This window comes from Moschus berezovskii, chromosome 15, assembly GCF_049115385.1.
Source record: "Moschus berezovskii isolate FMDL1 chromosome 15, NW_MosBer_1.0, whole genome shotgun sequence".
NCBI classification, from domain to species: domain Eukaryota; kingdom Metazoa; phylum Chordata; class Mammalia; order Artiodactyla; family Moschidae; genus Moschus; species Moschus berezovskii.
Window position 1 is genome coordinate 60289976 of NC_142474.1, and position 18032 is coordinate 60308007.

The 18032-nt window shown below is 41.3% G+C and overlaps 1 non-coding gene across 1 annotated transcript; it reads right to left on the bottom strand.

Annotated features, from left to right (window-relative positions):
• Positions 1–615: 615 nt before the first annotated feature.
• TRNAG-GCC (transfer RNA glycine (anticodon GCC)) lies at positions 616–687 on the bottom strand. Its single transcript has one exon. It is a non-coding gene; the product is annotated as a tRNA-Gly (tRNA).
• Between the last annotated feature and the right edge of the window lie 17345 nt (positions 688–18032).

An 18032-nucleotide genomic window follows, 5' to 3' on the forward strand; every position in this document is an offset into this window, starting at 1 on the left:
GCCAGAACAAGGCACCTGTACCCCAAGTTTAAGGCCAGCACACCTCACATACCAGCAACACAGAATGCCTTCAAGGCCATTAAGATGACAATACATCAGTCATATAAAACCATCCTCAGAGATTCTAATGCATATGAAGAATTTATGGTTCATACTATACCTACTGGCATCAAGTATTGTGGAACCTCCAACTGTCAATGACATAAATACTTTACAATCTGCTTGGCCAGCCAGCTTAGAAATTATATAATTCAAAGAATTTTAAAATTTGGTATATTTGATTTTTTCAAATTTTACATATAAAGTGAGATTCTGCTAATATTTACTAACACTTGAATCATACTTTTTAAAAGTATATGAATTTTAAATTCACATAGTTTAAAATTCATAAAATTTGACAGTGTGGTATAATTTTAGATGCTTTCATAAAAATATTCAACATGTGGGCCATATTGCCCAACTTCATGTTTGTTGTCATTGTTGATTAGTCACTAAGTCATGTCTGACTCTTTGTGACCCCAGGGACTATAGCCTGCCAGGGTCCTCTGCCCATGGAATTCTCCAGGCAAGAATACTCTGGAATGGGTTGCCATTTCCTTCTCTAGGGGATTTATCTTCCCAACCCAGGGATTGAACCTGGGTCTCCTGCATTGGCAGGCAGGTTCTTTACCACTGAGCCACCTGGGAAGCTCTAAATTTTATGTTGAAGAAGTGAAAAAAGACAAATGGCAAAAGAATGGAGAGGGTATGAAGGAAAAGAGAGAACACAACTGCGATGGAGCTGGGCTAGCCGCAGACCACAGCTGTGTCCTCTTCCCGCTGGGCACTAAGCTGAACCCCAGTCTCAATTTTCTCTCGTGGAACTGAATTCTGCCTAAGAAAACGTGAGTCAGAGCAATGTGTGCCATGGTCCTTAAACATAATCAATCCTTCATGCCCTTTCTCCTTTCATGGTAACTTGGAAACTTTGTATCAGAAATGCCAAAGCCACAAAATGAAAGAAAGCCAGTTCCAAACCATTCCTGGAAGAATGCCACTCACTAATTAGGAACACACATTATGCTACCAAGAAATAAACTTCTCTTGTGTTGAGCCCTTGAGATTTTCAAATGTATCTGTTGTACACAGGCCAGGGTTATCATATACAATATAAATTCAATAAAATATAACCAAGAAGCACCAGTATCTTGATTGGATTGGACTAATATGTTTGTGGGGATTTGGTGGCAAAAAACATACTTTTTCATTTCTATCTTACTCACGCTAATATTAAAAATTTGCCTGCATTTTCTAAATCAAAATCTATGGCATAAGGAAGTGATTCAAAAGTGTACCGTATGAGGAGGAAAAAAATAATATTCACTGCAGAAACTCCAAGTTGGGTAATTTATATTGGGAGAGAGAGCTTTATTCAACCTGAACCACGTAGGAAACAAAGCTATGTCTTTGAAATCCATCTCTGCAGTAGCTCCAACACAAGAAATACCATAACTAAACCTGGTGGCGTCGTTTCAATGCTAGTTCTGATCTTACAAAGGACACTTCTTTAGAATTTCCTAGCGCTTGAAGACTTCTATCAAGGTGACAAAAGGGGAGAAGAGTTGATTACAGAAAGAGTGCCAGGTTAAAAACATGATACATTACTTTGTCACATTGAGGGGTGCCTCACACCTGACCAGATGGACCTTGAATGTATGGCACTACTATTATCCATCATAAAAAGGTGACTTGCATTCTGTATGCAATATATTACTTAACCCCATCAAGCTTCCCACTTCATAGAGTTCCCTGATACTGGAAAAACAGATTAGCTCTTGAGAGCCACTGGAGATACACAGTAGTCAACGTGTACACAGGAGCTACCCCTGTGTCCTGTTTACTCTGGGGACACTGGGAAGATCTAGTACATCACAAAGAGGACCAGTCTGACTCAGGGGTGAATAAGAGCAAAACTAATATCACTCCTCAAAAATAAAATGGGAACTAATATAATAAGTTACCATTGGCTATAATATAATACTTTGTGCCACAGAGTCTTCTCCATCCTTGGGGGCCAAGGTAGCAACATTTTGCTTTTGCTTTTGAAACAGCAGGGCACAAATTCCTGTTTTACTTTTCTGTCACCACTAAACACAGTGAACTTTATCTACCAGTGAGCAGTTCCTGAAAAGTGAGCTTAGCTTGAAAGTATCTTTTAACCAATAACAGATAATGTGTAACTAAACTACATAAAAGCAACTCTACTGAAGCCTAAACAAGACATACAGCAAGAATCAAGACTCATCCAGTGTGTAGCCACTTGAGAAATAGAATTTGCATTTTTTAGTACAGCCTCTGGCACAGAAGACATGAAAACCACTAAGCTAAACAGGAGAGGGCTGGAAGCACAGTGAGAGATCTGGGCACATGCCCACCATACATCATTACAAAGAGGTCAAGAGGAGAAACATCACATCCCCAGGCATGATGTCAGAATGGTTCACTCCAGCCTCCCAAGGGCTTCAAATCTTCTCAGATCCAAAACTATCTTTCCTACTTACTACTGTACATGGGGAAGGATAGGGAAAGAAAAGCAGCACTGATTGATTACCAGTTAATTAGGTCTGATTACCCATTTGGTTGCTGGAAATATAAATGCCTATAATTAATTTTGAGTTTAAAGGGAGCCAGTTCCCATGGCAGGCACTGATGGCATATGTCGAAGCCAAATGTGCTCCAGTGTTTGGAACAGAGCTTCTTCGACGCTAATGTCATTACAGCAAAGCCTATGAGAGCTGAGGGGATGCAAGAATGAGGTAGCAGCAATCAATCCCACTTCTTTGATAAAGCACATTTGCTGTCTCACCTTCTTCTGCATTACAAGAAGCCCTCAGTAGACCTGAAATTCTGTGGGAATGAGGGCTGTTCACCATGCAGCTGAGGACTCCTGAGCCCCCAACAGTGGGAATAGCACAGTATAGGGATCAATGCTGACTTACGTGTCTGATGCGGTTCTGGCAGGATGTCTGTTGGAGATCTGTGAGGCTCCACAAGACCCTGGCAAGCCTACACCACCCTTAGCTGCTTAGTTCCAAGCACCTTCATGAGGCAAGTTAAGTCCAAGATCCTTGAATTAACCCATTCCTGGGCTGCACTAAATAGTAAAGAACCATCTCCAGGTACTTGAGAGCACCTCATCTCTTGTAATAAAGAAATGATGTCCCTGCCCCCACTGTTCCACTGCCTCACTGTTTCTTCCCCAAAGTAAAAGCTACAAATCTTGTTGGTCAGCTCTTGAAACATTCATGGGGCCCCATGTTAAGAATGGATGAGGTGACTTCTTTGGTGACAGAATGGGACTTCATCCACTTTGTTGTCGTTTGCTAATTCAGAGGTTACTTTTCCCCACAGTCTTGCTTTTCCAGAGGAAGAACTCTGGAGCAGGAACCAGCTCTGGATGGGGAAGGGGGCAACAAAACCCCTCCTTCTGGCCTCCTGAGTTAGAGATCCTAGCATCTGCCTCCCAGGAGCAAAGGAGAAAGCGTGCTTGGATTCCTGGATTTAAGCCTCATCGCTGGGCTTGCTTTGTGGGACAGGATGCTTGCCTGGTTATCACTAAAGCACTGCTTTCTGTCTCATTAGGTTTTTTTACATATACACTTCTGTGCTAAGGAACTATGGGGGGAAAGGGGCATTAAAATTCTTCTACCCAGGACTTCCCTGGTGGTCCAGGGGTTAAGACGCTCCCTTCCAATGTAGGAGATGCAAGTTTGATCAATCCCTGGTCAGGGAACTAAGTTCTCACATGCCATGGGATATGGCAAAAAAAAAAATTTTTTTTTAAATCTTCTATCCCTGCCCTTTGTTTTCTTGGTGAGTGGCATCTCCCAACTGAACAGCAGCTGCCCAAGCTGAGTGGTCCTAGCATCTTTCTCCTCCCTTATCCACAGTCAGTTACTTCGACTTTCCAATTCTTTTTTTTTTGGTTTATTTCCATCCCCTTAGAATCTTTGTCTACATGAGGGCTGGCATTCATCACAGGCTCGCTCAGACCAGTGTAGGATCTCCAGGTTCAAATTATTGCTAATTACTCCTGGCTGTTCTTACTCTAAAAAAAGATCCAAGCAGGAAAATTGTCCTTCTCATGTCTGTTCCCTCAGCGGGGGCTGCAGTACCTCTCACCTGGAGTGTTAAAAGCTCCAGCCTCAGCCCTTCCTCCAGACCAGCCCACTTCCAGTCCTCAGTCCACACTGATCTCTAAATGGAAGCTTTATCACACTACTCTCCTGCTTGAAATGCTGTCTCCCCAAAGCTTCCAGAGCAAAGCCCAGTTCCTCCACGACACACACCTCTGCAGCCTCACCTCCTCCCAGCCTCGAGAGTACTAACAGTGTGCACTACACACCTGTTCATCTCTCTGCATCAGCACACTCATTCCCTTCATTGTGCATCTTTGTGGAAACCATTTCTGACCACCCTCTCCAACCACTTACCTAATTATTCACTGGTTCCTATGTTTCCATAGCATAGGAACATAGGAACGATTGATGCTCCTGTGTCTCCCAGCTAATCCATGGGCCCCCAGGGGGGATGGCTCTGTGTTCCTATCTCTGTTTCTCTTGGGCTTAGTGCAAGAGACGAATATTTGCTGAATGAATAACTAAACAGAGGCCAGAGTAAGAATGCCATGTTCCCGAAGAGGCAACTTGAGAATATAGTGATAACCACAGCTCTGGAGTCAAATGGCTTCTATGAATCTAAATGTTGGTTGAATGAACTTCCAGTTAACACTGGGGTTGAAGAATAAATGATTGTTCTTTGCTGTTAAGTGGTGCCTAGAGGAAACTATATGGTGATAAACTTGATCAAACTATTAGCTGTTTATTTATATGTCGAGATCATTCCCATGAATAAAACCTACCATTTAAATATCACAAAAGCAAAATCAATATTTGCTACATTCACTCTTTCACACCACTAGTTACAACTACCAGCCATGAAACCACACTTGATTTAAAAGCCAGAAAAATCTCTTCAGGAAGGACCCAGTTTTCTTTTAGAATACATGATTTTCAATTTGTCATCTGACTCAAATCTCTTACAGAGTAGAAGAATACTGAAATCATTGCTAATTAAAGAAATTTAACCACTGTCTACCTTCTTATCAACCACATTTTCCTCTGTAAGTTACCTTCAAATTACTCCTTACTGTGATAATACAAAAAAATTAAAATTACCAAGTAAACCTGATAAGACTTGGAAAATGGAAAGCAACAAGTATTAGGTAGGATAGTAAATGAACACTTATCCCCTGATGTTTCATACATGTTGCTGGGGTAGGAAAAGGATGGTAAAGAAGAGAAGGAAAAGGGAAAACAAAGGAAAGAGTTGTCTGTCCAACTGTCCTACAGTGTCTATCATAACCAACACTGAGTTGAACTTAAAGGCCCAAGTAATTTTCTTTTTAATCAATATTTCAGGTTTAATGCCTGGATTTGGGACTAGACGAGCCTTTGAGTGGATACTTATTCAAGTCTCTGAACTCTTTTTTAACAGCTGGTGAACTGTGGTGCTGGAGAAGACTCTTGATAGTCCCTTGGACTGCAAGGAGATCCAACCAACCCATTCTGAAGGAGGTCAATCCTGGATGTTCATTGGAGGGATTGATGCTAAAGCTGAAACTCCAATACTTTGGCCACCTCATGCGACGAGTTGACTCACTGGAAAAGATTCTGATGCTGGGAGGGATTGGGGGCGGAAGGAGAAGGGGATGACAGAGAATGAGATGGCTGGATGGCATCACCAACTCGATGGACATGGGTTTGAGTGAACTCCAGGAGTTGGTGATGGACAGGGAGGCCTGGCGTGCTGTGGTTCATGGGGTCGCAAACAGTTGGACACAACTGAGCGACTGAACTGAACTGAACTGAAACTGTCTCAGCATAAGCATTTGCAGAACCTTGGTCTCATTAACCTTTTGACTTTTCTTCATCCTCCCATGCTGCTCCCTCCTTTTGCCTTTACTGTTATTCTCCTTGTTATTGGTAAAAGGTTAAAAAAAAGTTCAGGGTGCTGATAGAGATGCCCCATTGTGACTGCTAGAATTCAACTCCTATCCCTTTGCCCATTCCAGACCCTTCTGCTTTTCTCATTCCTAAATGTTTCCATCTCAGTGTGTACTTATACAACTTTACTTTTTTTTAATATATTTATTTATTTGGCTACATTGGGTCTTAGTTGCAGTGTATAGGCTGCTGGCAACATGTGGGATCTTAGTTCCCAACTAGGGATCAAACCATGTCCCCTGCATTAGAAGGAGGACTCTTAACCACTGGGCCACCAGGGAAGTCCCCTGATGCCATTTGAAAAGCAAATACTTTACTAACTTCACTTTCAGTCGTATTTAGACGGAGTGGTAACATCAAGGACTAGCCAAGCAGCAGCCCAGTGAAAAAGAGTTACTTTCATCTGCCCTGGTCACGCACTGTAGTGAGTACATCATTATGACCAGTGCCTGTCCTCACACACTCCATCTGGTGTAAAAGGGAGCTGACAGGGCTTAGCAAGCACATGGCAGGAAGGGCGCACGTGGAGCGGTAAGGGAAGAAGGGGACACCCGGAACAGCCAAATCAACCCTGGAGACCCATGGGTGACAGGTGTGGCAGCCCAATCACCCTCACATCCAAATGGTGGGGTGCACCTCCAGCTCTGAGAACTTAAATGCTGGTTGAATGAACTTTCAGTTAACACTGGGGTTGAAGAATAAATGACTCGTTCCCTATGTGCATGTATAATTCGAGGTGAATGGAAGAAGAGAGCTAAGTGGGGATACGGTATTAAGGAAGTCATTTCTCTCTCTCTCTACCGCAAAGAATACAGAAAAGTAGTGTACTCTTCATACACACAATGCAGGTGTGGACACAAAAGCATGCATACACCTTTCTGAGGGCAGTTCCACAGACAGGAAGCCGGCGGCTCATACAAGTGAAGCACCTTTTTCAAATCCAGTAACCATAAAACCAAAGAGTTGTGAATCAGTCCAAGATCTTTCAGATATAATGATTTTCTCTCTACACCATCACCTAATCATTATGAGCATGGCTGTTGTTCCTGTCATTGCCTTTTACACAATAAAACTACCTATCCTGAAATCAGGCCTTTAGAAAAACTGTAGTTTCAAAATTAAACACTGATATACCTCAACAAAATAAAAGATATATGTGAAAACCCCACAGCATGCATCACACCAATGGGGACAGACAGAAAACTTTCCTCTGAGATCAAGAATAAGACAAGGATGCACACTGCTGCCACTTCTATTCAATACAGTATTGATGTTTTTGTTATTGAGTTGTATATTCTTTATTTGCCTATTAACCCCTTCTCAGATGTATGATTTGCGAATCTTTTTCCCGTTCCTCGGGGGCTCTTTTTGCTCTGTTGATGGCTTCTTTTGCCATGCAGTAGCTTTCTTTGTTTGCTGTAGCCCCACTTGTTTATTTTTAACTTTGTTGTTTGTGCTTCTGGTATAAGTTCGTAAGTCAAGAAGCTTTTTTTACTATGTTGTCCTCCAGGAGTTTCATGGGTTCAGGTCTTAAATTTCAGTCTTTAATCCATTTTGAGTTAATTTCTCTGAGTGGAAAAGGTACAAAACTCCAGTTATAAATAACCACAAGGTATTAATGTATAACACAGTCACTATAAATAACTGCATGATATATAAGAAAGTTGTTAAGAGAGGAGAGTCTAAAAATTCTCATCACAGGAAGACATTTTTTTTCTTTTCTTTTTATTGTATTTGTATGAGATGACCTAAATATTAATTAAATCTATTGTGGTCATCCTTTCACAATATATGTAAATCAAAACATCATGTTTATACCTTAAATATACAGTGGCATGGGGGCTTCTCTGGTGGCTCAGTGGTAAAGAATCTGCTGCTAATGTAGGAGACATGCGTTTGATTCCTGGGTGGGGAAGATTCCCTGGAGAAGGAAATGGCAGCCTACTCCAGCTTGGGAAATCACATGGACAGAGGAGCCTGGTGGTCTATAGTTCATGAGGACACAGCTCAGTGATATGTCAATTATTTCTCAATAAAACTGGCAGTAAAAGGAATAAAACATAGTACTGGAAGTCCTAGCAGACAAATTGGGCAAGAAAAGGAAATAAAAGGTATCCAAATTAGAAAGGAAGCAGTGAAAAAACCTATATTCACAGGTGATGTGACTTTACATGTGCATGCTAAGTCACCTCAGTCACGTCCAACTCTTTGCAACCCTATGGACTGTAGCCCTCCAAGCTCCTCTGTCCGTGGGATTCTCCAGGCAAGAATACTGGAGTGGGTTGCCATGCCTTCCTCCAGGGGATCTTCCCAAACAGGGATTGAACTCACATCTCTTACATCTCCTGCATTGGCAGATGGATTCTTTACCACTAGCCCCACCTGGGAAGATCTAAAACTTCCACACAAAAATCTGTTATAACTTATAATTCAGCAAAGTAGCAGGATACAAAGTCAACACACAAAAATCAACTGAATTTCTAATCACTAACAATGAACAATCCAAAAGAAAAATTAAGTAAACAATTTCCATTTACAATAGCATCAAAAAGAATAAAACACTTAGGAATAAACTTGGCAAAGGAAGTGAAAGACTTGTTCAATAGAAACTATAAAACATTTCTTTAAAAAATTAATGAAAACATAAATCAATGGAAAATTATCCCATGTACATGGCTTAGAAGACTTAGTACTGTTAAGATATCAACACTATCCAAAGCAGTCCATATATTCAGTATAATCCTTATCAAAAGCTCAATGACATTTTTTTATAGAAATGGGAAAATTCACCCTAAACATCATATGGAATCTTGAGGGACCCTAAAAAGTCAAAACAATTCTGAAAGAAGAACAAAACCAGAGTTACCACACTTTCTGATTTTAAAAGTTACTACAAAACTAGTTTGGAGAACTCCTAAAATTCAACAACAACAAGACAAATAACCTGATTCAAAAATTACCAAAGAATTTGAAAAGATATTTCTCAAAAAACACAAGTGGGAAATAGGCACATAAAAAGATGCTCAACATTACTAATGACTAGGGAAATGTAAAGAAACCCCCAATGAGAAACCACCTTACACCCAGCAGAATGGATATTATTCAAAAAAAACCAAACAAGTGAAAGAAACCAGAAAACAAGTTTTGGCAAACGTGAAGAAATTGGAATCCTTATGCACTATTGAATAATTCTATTTAAAACTGAATTACCATATGATCCAGCAATTACGCTTCTGGATGTATACCAAAGAATGGAAAGCAGGGTTTTGCATCCATGTTCATTGTTGCATTCTTCACAATTAGCTAAAATGTGGAAGCAACTCAAGTGTTCGCTATTGGATCAATGGATAACCAAAATGTATATATGCATACATACAAAGAAATTCTATTCAGCCTCTAAAAAGAAGGAAATTCTGCTAAATGCTACAATATCAATGAAGCTTTAGGACATCATGTTTAGTGAAATAAGCCAGTGTTGTTTTTTTTAAGACAAATACTGTATGATTCCACTTACATGAGGTACTTGATAGTGGTGATGGTTGAATTGCTAAGTTGTGTCCAACTCTTGCAACCCCATGGACTGTAGCCCCCAGGCTCCTCTGTCCATGGGATTTCCCAGGGAAGAATACTGGGGTGAGTTGTTATTTTCTTCTCCAAGGGATCTTTTCAACCCAGGGATTGAACCTGAGTCTCCTGCATTGCAGGCAGATTCTTTCCTGCTGAGTCATAGGGGAAGTCTGAAATGGGACTAATCCAGGATTCTCTGGATCTTGGCAAAAGATCTGGAATAACAGTATATACTAATTTCCCCTCCCCTCTTTGGGTTCCTAGGATTTTATGAAGATTTTAACTTCTCCTAGTAAGCTCCAAGGGTCTGAGACATCTTCTCTACCACACTTTTTCCTCTGTTTGCTCTACAGCTCAGGAAAGAATCTGGGCCACAGACAGAGGCAGATGAGCCCAGAAGAGTCAGCCAGGGTGGTACAGCTGCAGAACTCTGGATCAGAAGTGCCAGCCCTGACGGCTACACAGTCTGTGATTTGCCTACGTATTTGTATAATGAGGATAAAATGCAGTTTGTATTTAATTATTGTTTTGATAATTTGGTGGTTTTAAATCATTTGCCAATGGTATTTTAAAATTCCTTTTCTTTTGATTTTATCTTTCCTCTTAATGTAGCTATTAAATACCACTGATTAAGGCTCACAAATGGAAAAAATTAGCAATGCTTATTAAAAAAAAATACATTGTAGAAAATGGTACAATGGACGTAACAGCTCCTTCTCTCAGAAGATGCCCAGAGATGAAGGAGACATGAGAAAGCATAAAAAAGAGCCACATTTAGGAATTTCACAAGGTGAATGTCAAGATTCAAGGACCCCAAAGAGAAGCTGGAGGTCAGAACCAGAAGGGGGGACACTTTCTGCTTGAGACCAGGGGACATTAAGGATGAAAGGGGTAGAGAGCAGTGGAAAATGATATGGAGGCAGCAGCTATAACAGTCCTGTTAGTGTTTTGTTGTTTTGTTTTTAAGCAAACACTGCTTCCAGGAAGCAGTGGGCCCTAGTGGTAAAGAACCCACCTGCCAATGAAGAGAACCAGGTTCTTCCAGTCAAGAAGATCCCCTGGAGGAGGGCATGGCAACCCACTGCAGTATTCTTGCCTGGAGAAGTCCATGGACAGAGGAGCCTGGTGGGCTACAGTCCATAGGGTCACAAAGAGTTGGACATGATTGAAGTGACTTAGCATGCATGCACAAGGATGAATCCGTCCACTCCTCCCTATGCTCTTACAGCTCAGAGGACAGCCACAGAGAGGAGAGCCAGTAAGGTCAGCCATTAAATGGTGTACAGGATACACGGGCGAGAGTTTAACTCTGATAGGGGCAGGGAAGAAGGAACAGTGAGCAAGCAGTTAGGAGAGAATTTATAGATCAGGGCACTTTTGAACTGGGTCTTGCAAGTAAAAAACAAGTTTGTCAGAGAGACAAGAATGGTTAGAATAATTAAAGTGCAAAGGTGGAGTTGAGATGGAAAGTCTGAAAGTTTTAGATCTATGATTTCCTTTCTGTTGTAAAAAAAAAAAAAAGTAGATGCTTTAAAACTCAGATGGGTTGGTACATCAAAAGCCCTAATGATTTTTCATTGATTAACTGTTGAGATAAGTATGGATTTTGAACAAATGGTATTTTTAATCGTTAAAAAAGATTACCTGGCTTATTATGGAATAAATATACTCCCATTCTGTTCTCTAAAATTCTTCCAGAATCTGGAAGTCCAGATAATGTTTGCTTCAATCAGAAGATTTCTGTTCCCAAATGTTCTCAGAGTGTGTTATTAATGCAGACAGCGAGGTCAACCCAGTCACATGCAATCTGCCAAGCTCCAAATCCAAGTCCTAGCTTGAATCCTAAATTTTCTAAAATCATTATAGCTACTTCAACCAAGAAAAAGGTGGGTGGCTATTGACTTTTGATTATGTTCACAAGCAGAACATAGAGATGAAGCAGGCATAACAGAAATAGCATGTTACAGTACAGAACTCTCAAATTATTTCTATTAACAATTGTAAGCTTAGCAGGCAAGCTTCCTGGGGTGCAAATGGTCTCCTAACCCTTGTACTGAGAATGCTATCTTTTCATTCTATAAGGCTTCCAGAGTGTCCTCATGGACACTCTAACCCGAGCTGCTGGTGTTAGCCAGTTTTTCCTCTGTCATTTTTAGACATCTATTAATACTTCACTGGCTCCACTGTCTATCAAATCTGGAATCTTTTTTCAACTAAGCACAGAATATTTTCTATGTAAAGACTGGAGCTCTCATTAAAAAAAATAATAATAAGAGGCATTAGACTGCAGAATCATTGTGCAGAGCATCTAATTTCAAAGATCTACAATCCTACATCCACCAACTGTTATTTACGTGGACCTGGGTTAAGCGCTCACATTTATGCCTTAGCTTCCTTCTATGTAAAACTGGAGACGTTACGGGTCTTCCCTTCCCTTTTCCACTTTTCAGTGGTAAAGAATCTACCTTGCAATGCCGGAGGCGTGAGTTCGATCCCTGATCAGGGAACTAAGACCCCAAATGCCACAGAGCAACTAAGCCCGCATGCCGCAACTAGAGTCTGTGGGATGCATCAAAAGATCCCACATAATGCAGTGAAGATCACCTGTGCTGAAACTAAGACCCAATGCAGCCAAAAGAATAATTTTTTTAAAGTGGGCGATATTAATACTTTGTAGGACTCTTGTATAGCTTAATTCAAGAACATATGTAACACATGGTGCTGCTGTGCTCAGTCACTCAGTTGTGTCTGACTCTTTGAAACCCCATGGACTGTAGCCATCAGGCTCCTCTATCCATGGGATCCTCCAGGTAAGAATGCTGGAGTGAGTTGCCAGGGATCTTCCCGACCCAGGGATAGAACTTGCGTCTCTTGCATCTCCTGCATTGGCAGGCAGATCCTTTACCACTGTGCCACCTGGGAAGTCTCTATATAACACAAAGCTTATTGCAAACCTGACCCATAGGAGACACTCAGTAAATGCCTATTTACTTTGGCTCATGATAGAACTTTTTTAAAAGCCAAGCATCTAAAGACATGGAAAAAAATAATGCTAGGATTTAATAAAAATGTCTTTCCTTTATGCTTATATTCATTAGCAGCAAATCACAACTAATGTTTTTGATATAAGACAGAAAAGTCATTTCTAAATAAATATAATCAAATATAAAATACCTAAGGGAAATAGAGAAAATACAAGATTGTGTGAATAGTGGAAAATTATAACATGCTTCTTAATTCTGAGTTAATGAAAATAAAGGTGAATGTCACAGGTGGTTATTTTAACGATATGGGAGCCTATATCAAGGTTGTTAAAAATAGTCAAATTTTCAGAAACAATTCTTCTGCATTCAATTAACATTTGGATCAAAGTACAATTTTTTCCCATGAAACTCATCGCAATAAAATCAACCTATCTTATGATCAAACAAATATTTTGTTCACTGACTTCCACTCTAAAAAAAGGTTTGCTTAAGCCCACTGTAAATGCCTTAGGAACCCAAAGAAAGGTAAAGTTACTACTATTTCAGTTCATTAACTTGATCCTGACACATAACACAACACCTCCACCTGCAAATTAATGACATTCTGAGATTACAGGAATCGATGAAAATGTTCACAATGGAATTTAATCTGTTTCCTTATGAAAACTATTTTGGGCTTCACATGCAACACAGACACTGGCGTCCAAATGGCTCTACCCAAAACCGCCTGTCTTCCCTGAAACCAAAGGGTGAATTTCGATGGATGTGAAATACGGAATCCGCTGTCAGAAGCGAAACAAATAACAACACACCAGACCCACTCTGTGCCTCTAAAAACAATTTTCTAAGAAATTTATTTTAAAAGTAGACATTATGAAAGATGCCTGTTGATGTGCCCTCATTCCAATGTTTCTCAAAGCATATACCTGAACCGCCTCTCTTCTAGGTTCAATTGCCCATAAATAGTTGCAAATATTTTCAAGACACATAATCTGACAAAGAGCCCCTGAAGATGTCTCAGAATACAGGAAAGGAAGCCATGAAGTTAAAACTTTCTCTACATTTTTCTTCCACCAGATTTGCTAAACCACAGAAGCTGTTTTGATTTGCAAGACCATTAGCCACACAAACAAATTAAGTTCATCCATCATGGTAAAATGAGACAAAATTGAATATTTTTTCATACTGAGAGTAAATTCCAGGGCACAAAGGAACAGATGGAGAAATGGGGTGCTAGCATCTGAAGGGGCTTCCCTGGGGCTCAGTGGTAAAGAATCTGCCTGCCAAGCAGGAGACACAGGTTCAATCTCTGGGTCAGGAAGATGCACCCAGAGAAGGAAAAAGCAACCCTCTCCAGTATTCTTGCCTGCAAAATCCCACAGAGGAGCCTGGTGGGCTACATTCCATGAGGTCACAAAGAGTCAGACATGATTTAGCAACTAACCAACAACAATACCCGAAGGACATTTTATCTCCTGTAAGGATTTCATGACTCATAATGGAGAAGTGAAAACTAGGAGACCCATTTTCAGCATAGATTTCAAAATGCTTCAGTACACATAAGTCTCATTGGTTTCAATTATTAAAATCTGAAAATGAGTAAGCCTCCCAAACACATCTGTTCTTGGGTCCAGGATGTCTCACACAATATCAGAGACAGCACTCAGCCTATTATGAGTAGGAATGACAAGATGATGCCTGCCAATGGACTATTAAAGTTCATCTCTTTCTAAACTAAGAAAGGACTTGAATATATTGATGACAATGTAAGACAGGACCAACAACTTCGTTCTGCCAAGATTGCTGCTACTGCAATTCTCTTTCATTTATGCCAGCCTTAGTCACAGCCTCTCATTCAAACTCTTAAATTAGTCATTTATTAATTCAACAGTATATTCTGAGATAGACACTGTCCTGGGCAAAGCAGAAGTGAAGCATGAATGTGATTTGAGAGGCTGCAGTCAAAGAGCATTCCATCCAGTGATGGAGACAAGAAAAGTAAACAGGCAAATATGACACACGGGGGCAACGCAGTGAAAGCAGGAGACGCACCAGGGCCACCGGGATGGGGAGAGCATGTAAGTGGAACCAAGAGGAGGTTGGAAGAGAAGCAAAAGGAAGACTGTTATCAGGCAATTGAAACAGACATGAATGAAACAGAGGCCCATTCTCACATCCTCAGGGCTGCCAACCACCCAGCAGGGCTGAAAGTTAGGGCTGAGTGAAGAAAGGAGTGGCTAGAAACCAAGCAGAAGAGGTCGGCCTGGGTTGGGCTTTTGAAGGGTTGCAGATGTCATGCCAAAAAGGTTTAGACTTTCCTTAAGGGCAGTGTGGAAAAATTGAAGACTTCTGAGTGATAAAATGACATGAGCAGATTTTTATGTTAGAAAGACGACAGTTTGAATCTGACATCGGGTGGACTTAGGAGTGGACAACTGGAAAGCTGTTTAAAGAAAGGACTGCAATAACCCAGGCAATAAATGACAATGGCCAGAATAAAGCTGTGGGAGTGAAGTTGGAGAGTATGAAAGAGCATCAAGATACGTGTGGAAGGTTACAGAACAAAATAAAAGAAATACAGGGGACAAAGCAAATTTGGAGAGATGGTTTGGAAACTATATTTTCAATTTATAACAGGCTGAATTTGAGGTCAACATTAGTTCTTTATGTACAATTAATCACTGCACAGCAGTGAGGTACCTACCTGGATCCCAAAGCTGGTCTAAGGAAGGTCTAAAGTTGGAAGAATCTCCAGTGCAAGGAGTGGCCAAGACAGCACAGATAGAATGCACAGAATTAAGAGGAAAAAGAGTATAAGACAAAAGACTAAGAACACCAACATTTTAGAAATGGGCATCAATGGAGGAGCATAAAGAAAGATGACCAAGGAGAGGCAGGAAGAAACTGAGAGAGCAACAGGAAGCCAAGGACAAACATTTCAAGAAGGCAGTTGTCTTCACAATTCGCAAATGCTGCCAAGCTGTCAATTGAAATAAAGATAGGGGAATGCAGTGGACTTTTTTAAAGACAGATGGATGATAGATAAGAGGGATTCCTAGTTGTACAAATGCTTGATTGGACTGAGTTAGGGTGCATCTAGGAGATGAGGAATTGGAGATAAGAGTGTAAAGAACATTTTCATGAACTCTGAAAGTCTGCTTCTGGAAATTTACATCCATGGGGAAAAAAATGTTGGACATGACATCACTCCAAATGGCAATGAGTTCCAGGATGAATCCAGGAGGACAGACAATTGCAGAAAAGTGAAGATAAGGGTCAGTGGTATTGAAGAGGTCAAGGAACCAAAAAGCTAGAGTGCTGGGTGCATCATCTTTGTGGACACTGAAGTCACTCCAGACTTGGCATGGCAGAGAGGCAGGAGCCAGAGAGCAAAACCTTAAGGACAAGGGAGACAGAAGTGAGGACAGCGGCTGACAGTGACGGGGTAGTGGGCTGTAATCAGGTCGCATGGCCTCAAAGTGAGGGGCATTGATAAGTGGAGGAAGAATCATTATCTGTAAGACACTCAGGGGACAAAGGTGTCTCAACCCCAACTCCTGACTGACAACACAGGCTGTGGCAAATGAGCAAATCCTTCATTCACTCATCTCGTCATTGATTTAAGTATTCCTTGAGTACCTGAGGGCTGTGCTAGGTACTTGCTTCCAAGTGTGGAAGTATTCATGTGTGCTTCCTGCTCTCACAGAACCTACAGTAGGGAGGCTGTTGGAAATGTGGAAGCCTTGAGATGCAGGAGATGTCACTGGAGATCTAGGGGGGAAGAGAGCTTCCACTGAAGGGGAGGACAGAGGAAGGGACTTTTGTCCACAAAGGAACCAGTATACCATAAGGCACAGAGCACAGGTTTTAGAGAAAGGACGTTGTGGAGGCAAGATCAGATGAGGAAGTACAGAGCAGGCTGGGCTCATGGAAGACAGAACTCACCCTGGAAAGACTTGCATTGTGAGAAGCAAATGAGAATGTCAGGGGCATGAAGCCTGGAGGAGCTAACTAACAGGCCTTGAGGTCTCCAGGGGTATCAGTCCCGAACAGGCAGGTCATCATTAATTGGGCTTCTCAGGGAATCCAAGCGTAGGACACAGCAGAAGGTTCTGGGACCTAGCTCTCATTATGAAACCAGCTTAAACCTGGTTAGACTGTGGACCCAGGGAATCTGAGAGCAGGACCATCGGAGGCCTGAGAATGTACTTTCCGATGTCAATTACAGAAGCAGCCCCTGAAGCTCAGGGTGAAAGCTGAACCTTTTGCAAAGGAGCCTGTCAGTTCTAGACCATGCTTTGGAAGGAATTCACTTCTGACCTAGGTCATCTGTATCTTTCTAACGTTTGTATCTTCTTTGAATGTTCATCTTCATCATTTCCCTCACCACATGGGCATCTTCCTCTGAAATCTAGTCCCCATTCCTCCCTAATAAGAAATAAGATAATTTCTGCCTTAATTATCTTGATTACCATAGTCCTGATGGGCTTGGCTTCCCTGGTGGCTCAGATTGTAAAGAATCTGCCTGCAATGTGGGAGACCTGGGTTTGATCCCTGGATTGGGAAGACCTTCTGGAGAAGGAAATGATAACCCACTCCAGTATTCTTGCCTGAAGAATCCCATGGACAGAGGAGCCTGGCGGGCTACAGCCCATGGGGTCGCAAAGAGTTGGACAGGACTGAGTGACTAACACACACATGGTCCTGATAGTCACTCCATCCAGATGTGCTTTCGCCCAACCCAAGATGCTTACTTTCAGTTGTGTTGGCAATGTATTTTTTTGAACTCTTGGTTGTTGTTGTTTTTTTTTGCCTGGACATACACTAAAGACCAGTCTTTATCTTATGAAACCTACCACCATACTCATCTTCACAAGGACTCTGAGAACCCCATTAGTCACCCAAGGTCAGAACACCAAGAAATAAAAGGCACATCACCTTCTTGATCCAAATTCTAGAAGAAATAAAATGCCATGCTTCCTCTAACATCTTTATTACCTTCATTTACCTCTTATTCCTTAAGACAGACCTTTGGCTTTGCTGTCTCCTCATCGGCCTTCTTGGTTCTAGTAATTTCCTCTCCAGAGATTCAAAGAGGTATTTTTTCTTGCCAAATATTTGCATCATGTTGTGTTCCTGTGAGCTAAGTGCTACACACAATACAAAGTGCTTTTCAGATGAGACATTCTCATGAGTCAGGATGGTCCTCTGGGTCTCACAGTCTCAGCTTCCTTCCTGGTGGTTTCAAGGCCTTCTGCCAGCCTTCTTGATTCTGTCTTTACCTCCTGAAATCTTTCATGTTCCCTCACTCCAACCAGACAAATATTCTTTTGCACCCCTCCCTTTTTTTTTTCCTGTAAGTCTTAAGTTCTTTTAAAAAAAACTTTGGGAACCGAAAGTTTGTAAAACATCTTATAATATTTCCCCCTACCTGCCC